The sequence below is a fragment of the Anas platyrhynchos genome, chromosome 2 (assembly GCF_047663525.1).
Source record: "Anas platyrhynchos isolate ZD024472 breed Pekin duck chromosome 2, IASCAAS_PekinDuck_T2T, whole genome shotgun sequence".
In the NCBI taxonomy this organism is placed as follows: Eukaryota; Metazoa; Chordata; class Aves; order Anseriformes; family Anatidae; genus Anas; species Anas platyrhynchos.
Window position 1 is genome coordinate 62,653,250 of NC_092588.1, and position 13,415 is coordinate 62,666,664.

Genomic DNA, 13,415 nt, shown 5'->3' on the forward strand with positions numbered 1-13,415 from the left:
TAACTACTTAATACAATCAGTCTTTGTGTCATGGCAATAATCTTTAGAGCTGAATTACCTATCCTGTGCTTGTTGACTGAGCACAAGAACTGGATGTGGTTGGTGTTACCTAGCATGTCAGACCTGACAGTGCTTTCTGTCCTTAAATATGGAATTCCTGACTGAAATCATTATGATTGCACAGATGTTCAAAAGCAGGAACCACATGGACAGTACGGTCTCTGTCAATAGGAGCTTTTCCTGATACGGCTGAGCTACAGAGAAGGGTTGACCTCTTCTTTCACCAGGAGGAGGTAATGAAATGCAGGCTGTGGGTCCTCACCCACCAGGTGTGCTAGTGAATGGAGAAGTGCTTTTCTTTCACCTTTTCATAAAATCAGGAACTACACTGCGCAATTAAGAAGACACTTTGAACTTTGTTACTGAAAGTCAGGGCAATCACTAAATGGATGTGTGTGTCCACCCTGGGGCATTCCTGAAGTTTATACAAGGCGGAAAGTCCTGTTTTAGCTCTAAAGCTACCTGTTTGCACCTGTAATACCTGTAAAACACAGACTGGTAGCCTAGCCTGACACTGTGAGGTGGTCTGCTAGTGGCCTGTTTTACCAGTAAAGAGGGGCACATGGATGCAACAAGACTGGGCCTGGGAATCTTAAATAGCTGTGACACTAATCAAAAATTTCTCCAGATTAACAGCATCACTGGACCATACAGGCTGCTCAGGAAGCAGGTAGTGCTTCTGGAGCTTCTTTTAAGGAAGATGAAGCAGGCTGCAATGGAAGAGGCTGCCCAGAGAGGCTGTGGGGTCTCCTCCTTGGAAATCTCCAGAAGCTGCCTTGACTTGGCCCTGGGCAGCCTGCTCTGGGTGTCTCTGCTGGAGCAGGGCTGGGACGAGGCAGCCTCCAGAGGGCCTTTTCTACGCATGGTCTTAAGTGGCCACTTTGCAGCCAAAGCAGCCTTCATCAGGCCAAGCAAGGTGTGATGCTGAGAAGTTGCTTCCTCCAGCTGTGGTTGCTGGTGCTCTCTAGCTGCAATCTTCAGTAGGGCTATGATCTCCTTGTGTACTTTTGAAAATATGCACAAAACAAGATTTCAGCTTTCTTCCTTGCTAAATTTTCTGCTTCTTACAGCTCTTTATGGTAGAAAGTTAAAAATGGGAATAAAGGATGACAGATTTCTTCACACTAATATAAAGCAAAGTGGAAATTTCATATGCTCTTTCGAAGGGATCACAAAATCAAAAGGGAATGCATACATTTTGTGTTTGGGATCACAGTGTTTTCTTTTAAGTTATTTAATGAAGAGCATTTTTTTTCTTGCATTTAACTTGAAAATACCCAGCTTCTTGGTATTTTCTTTTAAAATTAGCTGGATTAATCATTCTAGAAATCTTAATGTGAAGACTAAGTATCAACTAAATATTTTTAGAAACAATTTCAGAGGTTGACAAATATGTGGATTATCTTAACAATAAACTTGATACAGCATTGCATTGGGAAAAAACAAAAAACAAAACAAAACAAAACAAAAACAACAGAAGTTTTTAAAGTAATTATGATAGCTTTTTTTGTTCTGTACTCAGCTGTCCCACAGGTACCCACTTTAGAGACAGTCTGCCACAAAGCACCAAGTAGTTAGGATTTAGAGATGAACCAACTCTATCTACACTTGCATGCCTACATTTGAGTCAGAAATACTGCAGGAAGGTCACCTCTGACCAATAAATAAGTAAATAAATAAAATAAAAAGATTTCAGAATCTATTTCTGGGCCAGAATGACAACAGGAGAAATAAAAGCCATACTTCTTAAAATACTTATTTTAGCATTTTTATTATCAAACATTGAAAATACAGCTGCAACACTTATGGGTCAACAAACAGATATTGTACTTCAGGCACAGGTCTGTTGTTTCCTTAATATTTTCCTAAAGTTCCATATCCTCGCTTGCAGACAGCTACTTTATGCAGTAAAGCCAATTCAGTGAAGGCAACCTTTTAGGCAATCTAAACTTAAACAGGTGTAAGAGCTAAACCACCTGCTAACCCCCTTCACATGGATAAACTCAGGTCGAATAAGACTGTGCTTCTGTAAAGGAGAAAGCCTAAAATGGGATCTGCTGTGAAAGCAGAGCTTATGTAGAAGCTCCTTGTACGGCTTTGCAGTAGTACTCCTTCTTGAAAAGATGTACTCAAGCAAAACATCAAAAAGTACATAGAAGATTTCTATCTGGTAAGAATGTTTTACTGTGATGTTGTAGCTACTCTTTAATTAGATAAGAAGTAAGCTTCACTATAAAAACCTCTTAATCAATAATAAGTATGCTTTTTAAGTGATATTGCTTCTCAGACTTGCTGAGCTGCTTTTTATCTCTTCCTTTCAAGCCTACTTCCGTTACTTACTTAAAATATTGCTTCTGATTGTCCTCTTAATAATTTGTTTTTATTAATTTAATCTCATTTTTCTGAGTACTAAAAATACTTGATATCTTTCTAAATATTTTTATCTCTTATTCTTTTTAACACATGTAGTTGTGTTAATGTACATCACTATTTTTTCATGGCCAAACACAACACCCCAAGAACTTTGCGAGGGCTACAAAGGTTGGAACATTATTTCCTGTAGTGTCATTATGCATTTACAGGCCCCTTGATATATAGCCCCATTTCACAAGGCAAGGTTATATCCTGTTTGCTTCTTCAATATTTGCAACTGACTTTCTGTAAGGAAATTTATTTCCTAGGATTCTGATTTCATATTTATATGAAAGTGATTATTATTATGCTTCAATAATTTTAATAACACTTCGCAGAATAAACAATGGTTAGATGTGTCACAGAACTGTCTTAACTCATACCAGAAAAAGAGGCAACACTTAAACTAGCAATAATTTTTTTAAAGGTAAGTTAAAACTTATATTAAAGACTAGAAGATATCAAATAATAAATAAATAAATTTGTTGGAAGGTATGGGTTACCTCTTGGAATGGATATAAACAAGAACTGTTACTATTGTAACTAATATAAAGTAGACTCCTCTGCAATCATTTGGTTTCATGACTTCTGACTTTGTAAAACTGATAGAGATGCTAACAGCATGATTCAAAGCCAAAGAAAGGTGTAAAGCTGTATACTAAATTGCTGTGTTTTCTAAACAGCACACAAGAAATCTGGTGGTGGGTCTAATTACTCTGTAGGCTGATATCAAAATTCCCTTCCACTCATTGATGACTCAGATGCTTTTACTTGTTGACCATCTTAGGAAAGCATTGAAGAAAAATTTCTGGGCATTGTTTCTGTAAAATGCAAATAATAATAATAATAATAAAATAAAAGTATGTAAAGTCATCTTTCAAAAATACTTTTCCTCAATCACATAGGCCAAAGATTCCTTCACTTTCTTCTAAGATTCTGATATTTTAATGTTTCAAAGCTGAAACTTGAAAATTATATCCTAAATATTTGTTACATCCTGTATTTCTGGTGAAGCTGTGGATTTTAGACCATGAAGGACCAGGGCTGCAAAATATAAATAAACTGTTATAAATATGTCATAAATAAACTGAGTTAGGCTAGAGCTTCACTTCAAAGCAAAGGCCCTGATCATGGCTTTCTGAAAACATTTCTGTATTGAGGATTGATTTGACATCTTACAGTGATTTCTGGGATACCCATAACTCAGAGAATCAGAAAAATAGAGGTTGGAATGGGTTTCAACACATGGCGTTCCTGGAAATTAGTGTAATTTAAATGATTAAAAGCACATCTCCACATAGGAGGAAATGCTGGGATCAGTGAGAGGTGTTTTAAGCCTGTTACATTTTCCAGTTCCTCGAACGAAATAGATTGCAGAGTCCCATTTTACTTATTTCTAATATGGCAATTAAGAAGCCAGAGATTGTAACAGAATCACAAATTTTATATGGAATTTTAATATCAAAAGCAGAAACAAAATCCTGAATCAGCAGTAACACATCCTGTCCCCTGATTATGGTTCATTTCTTTTACTTTCCAGCCTGAAACCTGGTCTCAAATGGGCAGGGGGGACCCATGGCTGACAGTCTCAGCAATTTCCAGTCTGAGATCACACCAGGTGTGCTTGCCCACATCTTGAAAATATTTTCAGTGGAGTAAAAATATCCTTCAAAGGACTGGGTGCAAATCTCCTGGTGAGATGACCCTTGAGTCTGGCTGGAACAGAAATCCCCTATCTAGCTGCTGGAGAAGCAAATGGTCCAAAGGTTTTTCTCTCCCTGGAAGAAAGGAAGTTCAATCATACTTAACCATATAAAAACACTCAGGAAAGAGCACAAAGCCACCTTAGTCTGATATTTCTGTGACTCTTTAAAACCTAAATAAACAATGGTTAAAGAAAACCTTGGTCTACAGGGAAAGAATGGCTGGATGATCAAAATGTAATAGGATTATTTTTTCTCTAACACTTTCTGGCCACAAGGTGTCAATCCTTACTCACAAGAAGAACTAATGGCTGGTACATTTCTCTGAAGTAGAACTGTAGCAAGTTTTAAGCTCTTCCAGGAGCAATGGCAATTGAGGAAATAGAAAATGAAAAGGCAGTAGATTGAAAGGATGAATATAGCCCTCAGCTGCAAAATCTCCCTTCATCTTGTAAGGACATCTCATGTATGCTTTGTAATATTCAATGAGCAGCTGCACCTACTTAGCTAATAAATAGATTAAATCAAAACTCAATTCTGTTGTTATATTTTTACAATGAGATATTAAGTAGCTGTACTCTCCTGAACATATTTATATTTAACAAACGTGAAAAATATCAGAAAAAATGAGAACTTTAGAGACATGTCCAGAAACACCTAACACTTCTGAATAACAAATCACAGAACAAAACAGTGAGGAAAAAATAAATGGGACAGGAAGGCCTTTAAAAAGTTTGGCACCATCTAAATGTCTCATAGCCAGGTTTTCAACAGTGCTTTAATAACGAAATAGCCTTTTGCCAACTGATGCTGTTTATACAGCATTTTGTCTTCAGAAATCCTAAAGGAGCAACTGAAATATATCAAAGATATTTTTCAATTCTACCATAGCTAATGGACACTGTATTCCCTGCAGGTTCATGTGGTGAGCATCATTTGCTCTGAGTAGCAGTCCTGCATGCACGTGTTCACCCTAAGTACTAGCATGGGAGTACAGCACTGATTTGCCCAAGAGGGAAAATACACATTACACTCCACGTGCGTTTTAGTGTTGGTTTCAACTGCTTGTTTCTATTCTGCTATATTTTTTTGACTCTGAGTAAGTGTTGAGTAGTGTGCGAATATGCATGAATTTACACTCTATGGTGTCACGTTGTTTTCTGGGGACTAGGGAGGCATTTTTGTCTCTCTGAGGACTCTTTCCTGGGTTGGCAAAAAACTGAAAGGGAAGAAAACTTTTCTTGTCCAGTCCACTGCAAAATAGTCCCTTTGCTGAGAGCATCAGCTGATGGCTGTGCAACCAGGATCTGGAGCTTGCCCGCAGGTCCCTTGATTGCCAGTGATGATGCATAAGGTGGAAGAAATCCAGCTCAACTGCTGGAGACTGGGCTGAGTTGGCAGCTCAAGAAAAACACTTTCTCCTTGAACCCAAGCGTGTTTCATGTGGAAATCATCACTAGATGGTAAACACTGCAAACTCTGAAGGGTCTCTGGGGAGCACAGAGCTGCAGTTCAGCAAGGGAAATAATAACAACTAGATGGGACTTCAAAGGGAATGAGGGAAAAAAATATATAATTTAGTGTCCTTGGTAAAAGCAAGGAGGCTCCTTAATCTGATGAAGCAAAAAGCTGCTGGGTTAATTTGCGTAAACATTACAGTGAATGCAGAGGGCTTCACCAGGCTACTTCCAGCCCCTCACATTTCCCTCTTCCCCTATCTGGCTACAGTGTCTGTGCTTGAAGGGTTGAGTGTCTCTTGCTGCCTCACAGCTCAGCAGGCCCATTACATACTGAATTCATTGCATTAAAAGCTGTGGCATATATTGCATTAAATGCTCTAGCGTGTTGCATCTCCTCAAGCTAACTCGTGTGTTGTGCACTAGTCCCTGAGCGATTCTCCTTCCTGCATGTGGCAAGGACATCTGGCACACTTTCTCCAACACTGAGGCGAAGGTTTTGTGGCTGAACAAAACTTTTCCTTGTTATGGAAACACTGCATCACAAGGGCCCAATTCCTTTGCTGAGAAAGGAAATGAGTCGGTTGGGTGTGTGCAACTGGGAAGAGTGAGGAGGAGTGAATCCTTTGTGTCTGTGGCCGTTTTTCCCCTCTTTTTGTTGAATCAGGGTTGTATAAATAAATCAGATCAGGACAGACATAGGATAAAATCTGAAGAGTGCCTCTATGTGTAGGTAAAGCACAACTAAGATCTGCTAAAGGTCTACGTGTGTCTGTGTTCACACTGACATGCTGACAACGCTCATTTTGCTGCTTATTAAACAACATTAATTTCAGATGCCATCTGATGCAGAACTGAAAATAGCTACAGCTACTCCCAGAGCAGCAGCAATAAAGTACAGGCTGGTGGAGCTGCTAGCTTGCTGGGGAACATGCCTACAGCACTGCCCTCGGACAGGTCTGGCTGCTCCACTGGGTTGGGAGGAAGCCGTATTGGTCTTGTGGCCACTCTGTTTGCAGCTGGGGTAGAAGAATGCTGCATCTCAATGTTTTCAAATTATATATATATATTTTTTTTTTTTTTTCTTTCTTTCCCTGATATCTGAACTGTCTCAGTCTATAATAAACAGCCCACCTTTTCCCACAAAAACAAACAAACAAACAAAAAAAAAAACAGGTTTCTCTTTTCCAAATCCTGTCCTTCGGGCATCCTGCTATCACTGCTGCAGAGCCCAGGTGCCCTGCTGGTTTTTCCACCACGGCCCTGACTGTGCCGAGCTGAATGCTGAATTAGCTTCTCAACTTTTATTTTCAGCCAAAACCACAGTATGCTACCTCTGCTTCCTTCCAGCCCCGTGTGCAAGTATTGCAGTATGTATATTGTACCGCCAGCTTACTGTTTGGGCTATTTTTAAGAAGATTGTTTCCAGCTGTCACTCTCCAGATTTTGCTTTTGAGTTATTGCAAGCTTTACCCTTTGTGTTTCAATGTGCTGCAGTTGAAAGAGTGGTAGGAAAAACAGGGGACCATCTGTCTGCTTGCAGTACACGGAGCAGCACTGCTGCTTCCTTCGTGCTGCCTTGAATGGAGCAGGTCAGCACAGCTCCGCTCCAATGCCTGGGGACCTTGGTGGCAGCCAGCATGGCTCCTCGTTTCCTATGGACCCCTCAATCTGCCACATGCTTACAGTCAGATCTGTAATCTGCCTGTATACCCATCAGAAACACACTAAATAATCTAATGGAGGTAGTATGACAAAGATTTTAGGCTTCTGTCATGCTGATTGTAAATGAGAGTGTGTGTAACAGTGACCCAGGTGTCCTACAAGGAAGCTACTTCTTTGTAGAAAGCTACAGGAACATCTAGCTATTGCTTTTGTTTAAGGTAATAAAATGATCTCAGGAGCCTCTGTGTGCACAGAAACCAAGAGGCTTTCTTAAGAGTAGGCTAAATAATAATAAACTGGTCATGGACAGTGGTAAACCACAATCCTCTCTAGGAAATACTCTCTGCTGCCTGACTCATTCAGTATCTCCCAGCGAACTCCTCTTCTGCTGCGTGTTAACTGAAGTAACAGCCTAGGTATTTGACATAGGGGAGCAATGGAATTTTCCAAAGCACAAAATTTAATGGGTTGTTACAAAACAAAACTCGCTTTTGACCTCTTGCTGAAGAATGTGGAGCTAATGCTTTCTATCAGCAGAGAGCTGTTAACGCGCTGAAAAGATGACGCTGATTCCTTGATGGGGCTGCAAATGAATTAGAATGAGGGGAAGAAAATTGTCATCTCGTACTGAGCACCTCATAATTTTGCTGTCACTTGAAGAGCTAAGATTACTGCCAGCAGCAGATAATACACAGCGAAAGGAACCAAAAGAAACAAGTTGGAGAAGAAGGGGAAAAAAAAAAAAAAAAGGAGGAGAGCACTTGTGCAGTGAGGCAGGGAAGGAAGAAAGGGTAATAAAAACCTGTTCTGAACAGTAAATTAGCCACTTGGAGTGGACTGAAGGCTGCTAAAATCTGCTACGTTCTTTCTGTAGAAATGAAGAAGAAAAAAAAATAAATACCCAAAGTCATCCTCAATGCTGTTTTGTTTTACAGTACATAATCATAATAAACCAATACATTTGTGCTTTGAGAAACTGCGTTAGAGGAAATGACAGCCAAGGCTGGTGACAGGGGAAAATGCTTCCAAAAATCTCTAATCAAATCCATGAGCAGGTTTTGAGTCCACCATGGGAGTAACCATTCCATAATTGTTTTCAGAGATCATTTGAGCACTTGAACTTGATTAGAACTGGTGCTCGTATGCTAAAAGCAAACTTCAGGCTGATTGTGAAATACGCTGTCCTTGTTGTGCTGCTTTATTATGCAAATCGTCCAGAGGGGGAGCAGAAATGACATGATTTGACCTATGTCACTGACTGAAAAGTGCAGATAGCAAATTGCGAATGTTACACCCAGCTATAGGGTTCTGTATTTTCCATTTCTATGTCCTGACCTAGATAATACAGTCTTGTTTCTGCTGCCCTAGCTGAGAGGTGTCTGTAACAGATCAAAATGTGAGATGGAAACTATAAACTGCAAATATTTATTCTTAAAATCGTATTTTGCAATTCACTGATGATTTTCTGGAGTAGTTCTTTTTTTTAATAGCCTATACATTCAGTAAGATTGTGGTATTTTCAAAGGCAGTTTACGACTTAGAGGAATGAAAGTGAAGAGTGTTTTGCTGGTGGGGTAGCAGGGAGTTGCAACACAGTCTTCCCTTCTGGGACCTTGTCACATCTGTGGTTTATCTCAGGAATTTTACAAGTGTTTTTCCTTCTGCTGTTCTCGTAGAGCTCCTTTGGCACCTCTGCCTTGGCATTGTTGACTCTCCAGCAAAATGTCTGGTGATTTCATTGCACCGAAGAAGTCCTCTGAGCACCCTGTATCAACCTGAAATAAACCATGCCAACAACCGTGCCCAGCCCCTGAAAAGCAAATGTCTGCACTAAAAAGCTGCTCCACTGATGTGATGAACTTCTGCTGATGTGGTGAATCTTCCTTCTCCTTCACTGAAGAGCACAACACCCAATTGGACTGCGAGGTGAGGACAATTGCTTCCCTGCTGTACCCTGTAAGGGCCACGATGAATGGCAAGGACAGTTTCTGTCCCACTTTAGCAAACCAGAACTTCTCACAGCATTTGGCTCAGTGATGGCATTTGTCCCCAAATACTGGCCGCTTTTAGATATTAGACGTGAGGTGTGGAATTAACAGCCTAAAGACATTTTTTCATTAAGACCAAGTAAATGGCTTTAGGTGGAGGTAAATCTTCACAGAGGAGCATATGAATCTACACCAGTGATAAGAAGTTGTGTGTGCTGGTGATAATTTATTCTGTGGGAGCTTTTTCATATCTAAAAAGCAATTATTTGAACCTCAAATAGCACTTTTAAAAATAATTTGCCCCACATTAATGGTGACATATATGTGTCCAGAAAATTGGTGTGACCTCAACTTTACTGTGTTAGTCAGCCCTTATGTTAGCATCCTGTTATGGCCAGGCCCAGGAACAGCAACCTCATTTTGCCAGTAAATTCTTATTACATTGTAATATCAGATCTGATGCTGTTTTTACTGTAAAACATGCAGCTAGGGTGTTCTGTTTGCTCATATCACTTTCCCTGCTTGCTGATTCCTCTATATGTTTGTAAAACTTTCATAAGTTGTCCAGATGACAAGATGACTGATTTTCCTTACTTTATTTTATAACATGTCTAGGACAACACTGGACACCACAGCAATGGCACAGATCCCCCTAGAAGGATCTCGTTCTCACATGGAGCTCTCCTGAAGCCAATAAGGATTTTACAAAATTCAGAAGGCTTAGTGTATTTAGAAAGCTTTTTGATACTTAAAATTCACCTGTAATTGTTGTCAGTCTTCTCTTTTTCACCATAAAGTCAACTTTTTCTGCTCCCAAGGCAGAATTGTTCAAGAAAAATTTTTATCCACACTTTTCACCCTCTCTTCCCTGTCTCTAGGGCCATCACATGGTGAGCTAGAGGTTTATTTATCAACCCATCTAGGCTTAGCACATGCATTTAAAGGTTCTTGTTGACAAACTGCATGGTCAATGACCTCTCCAGAAAGTACTGCTTAGAGCTAAAGAACATATTTTTTGCAGCAGGGGTTTTTAGGTTGGATGAACAATATTGGTATTGATAGAAAGGCTGTTAGTACTTTCTGTGGGGGAAGAAATAAGGATAGTAAAGGTGGAGAGTGAAGTTCAAACTTCTAAAAGGGAGAGAAAGAATCATGTTCAGTTTGAAATTTAGGTCAGAACTACTCCAGATTTATTTTTGTACAGGTTCATTTCCACCTGCTTCACTGGCCATGAAGAAAATCTGTCTTCTTTTTCAGTTATTTCAGACAGTACAAATAATGTGTATGGAGCATGTTTCACCACCTCGATTCCAAGGGGTTGTTAATCTCTCAGGGCTGACGGAAACCCAATCAAGACGTGTTGTTTGATTAAGCTGGAGTCAACAGTAAGAAAAAGGAGCTTGCTGAGATACTGGATGCATGAAGGCCTGTACTGGAGGAGAAATGGGATTTCACAAAAATGGGGTGCTTTGACTTAGTGACAGATGAGCTGAGGAGCTGCAACACTCACAGACCTGTTTTAAATGGATTAAAATGTTTTATTTCCATTCAGAATCTTGCTAAGTGTATTCCAAACATCACTAGTTATGCCTGGTACAGAACAGAGAAAACTAGGACCCCAGTTTAGGCTCTGTATTTAAGAATCATTTGTTTTTGCTCTCCAGTTCCACATCTGAAGTCATAAAAATTGTAACAGTTTCTAACTAAATGTGATGGGATATGCAAAGGATTATGCTTTCACGTGAGAGCTAAGTAGCAGAAGCAGATGAGCTCTTAAGAAACAATGATCCCGGTTTTATGCAAATAGGCCTGCTAAAAGCGAATGAGGGAAGAGGAATATGGAAATAGATGATAATAATAATACAGTAGAGTAACCAGAATTATTCTGAATAGATTCCTCCTATTAAGATTTTCATGAGGCGTCAGCTGCTCTTTGTAATTCTTTTCTTAACATTACCATCAAAGTATGCCTTATCAAAATATACATCTTTGCTGCTGCATTTATAGTCACCTTATTTAAAATCAAGACAAAATACTTTTTTTTCTTTTTTTTTTTTCTTTTTTTTTTTCTTTTTGGTGCAGGGTACTGAAACAATTGTAAAAGCGTACGGCATGGCAGCCCAGAGTAAAGGGCTTGAAAAGTGTGTCATTTCCTTTACCAAGCTAATAATTGATGGAGGATGTGCATTTTTCCCTATCGATTTTGCCACAACTGGTGAATTCAAAACCAGGCATCCAATCATTTACGAATATAAGATACCTTTATTATTTTGCAATTAGCTAGCAACATGTTTTATGTCTTTTTATTTTTTTTTATTTTTTCTAATGAACATTTCATGTCAAAATATTCCTAAGTCCTGGATCATCTACAGGTTTCTGAACAGATGCGGTCAATGTCCAGGACTCAAATATCACATTTAATAGTGTCACCAAACATAGGCAATTCAAATATAATTATAAAATTGGACAAAATAATTAGAACCAAATATCTGGAGAGAGCCGAAAACTGGAAGTGCTAAAAATCATTTTTAGGCTGAGCAGAAATAAAGCTGGTATGGATGGGTAGACCTCGTATACTTCTGAGCTCCCACATAGTTGGAAGTATGTGACTTAATTGTACTTTGCATACTTCCATACGGTTGCAGGTTAGCTGCCTGTTGGTCTTTAAAATGCCCATAATAATTCCATAATAATTTCAATAATGATTGAAAAGTAACACTTCTTTAAACAATGCTGCTCTTCGCAATGCCTGACTGGCTAGGATGGTGGCAGATGAGACTGTGTGGTCCAATTTGACTTCATTCACCCAACGTAGTATGCAATACCCGTGGAGTTGTGAGGGGATAGCTGGAGAAGAACCCACCCCTTTGAATTTATTCTTAGAAACGCAACTAGCGAGGCTGGATCATCTATATCTAGAGCTGTTTTCTGCCCTGTTTTTCATAGATATGAGCTTTTGCTGCACATTGCAAGGCAGCTTTGCAAATCAGATTTGATCACCTGATTCCTCCTACCCTGATGCTGCTCTGCAGCAGGATGACTCCATGGTGTGACTCGAATGTCAGTCTGGCACCCGCTGTCAGCAACAGAAATCTTTCCACTGGCTTCAGCAGGAATAGGATCATGCTACAGATCGCATCATAATATTGTTCACATCATGCTCCTAAGGAAAAAAGATTGAGATTCAACAGTGCTTAAGCCTCAGTCCAAGTGGCAGAGAAGATAGGAGGGAGGGCATTCAGCAGCAGAGACTATGAGTAGCCTACCTTATGGCAGTGAATGTGGCTTGGCACCAGCTCACATTGACACCTGCCTGACCTGCAGGAGAAGACAGGATTTCAGCTGAGAAGGAGGATGAGGGCAGCAGAAGGGCTGGAAAACAGAAATGCAACAGAGTATGTGTCAATGCAGGGTGTGAGGTGCCATAATAACATAGAGACCTGTGAGAGGTGGTCAGAAATTCTTTGCAAGCTACTTCTTATAATTTATGGTTAATCTGATACATGAACATGCAGTTCTGAGGGCATCCCCCTCCTCCCCCAACCACCACTTTTTTCTGTCTCAAATGTCTCCCTGCTCAGAGTCTTCTGATGTCCCTAGTTCTCCCCTGCTCTGTTACTGTCAGTTAAGTCTAAGCTGTGGATGCTGTTCTGTTCCCCGCAGCAATTTAACTGGCGCACGATCCAACCCACTGTTCTCGTCAGAATTTTTGTCACACCAGACACTACAGTAGCTTGAACAATCTTTAGAGAGAAAAAAAAAAATCTACAAGCAAACCACACAGCTCCCATATCTGTGGCAGGCAAGTTGGTTATCCTCTGAATGACTTATTTTAAAATGACTTCCTGGGTCTGCTCTGGTGGAAGAAAATGAAGCCTCCTTCCTTTTCAGCAGGCCTGCTGCACACATGATATGCAAATGCTACATGACTACTGTAGCGTGATCCTAGCTAGGACACCAAGCCGTGATCATTTTCACCACTGCAGGTAACATAAGATGAGGAGAGCCCACTGACGGACATAGCAATGACTGCTTGGGAGCAGCTCGGGGTAAGAGCTGCACCCTAGGGTTACAGGAATACAACTGAGCTCAGACAGAAACCCAGCTCCATCTGCCTCAGCCACCCCAGT

The 13,415-nt window shown here is 40.1% G+C and overlaps 1 long non-coding RNA gene across 1 annotated transcript; it reads left to right on the forward strand.

Moving 5' to 3' along the window:
- Window positions 1–2,066: 2,066 nt before the first annotated feature.
- LOC140001897 (uncharacterized) lies at window positions 2,067–13,027 on the forward strand. Its single transcript, XR_011807625.1, has 3 exons — window positions 2,067–2,230; window positions 8,974–9,223; window positions 9,901–13,027. It is a non-coding gene; the product is annotated as an uncharacterized lncRNA (long non-coding RNA).
- The last annotated feature ends 388 nt before the right edge of the window (window positions 13,028–13,415 follow it).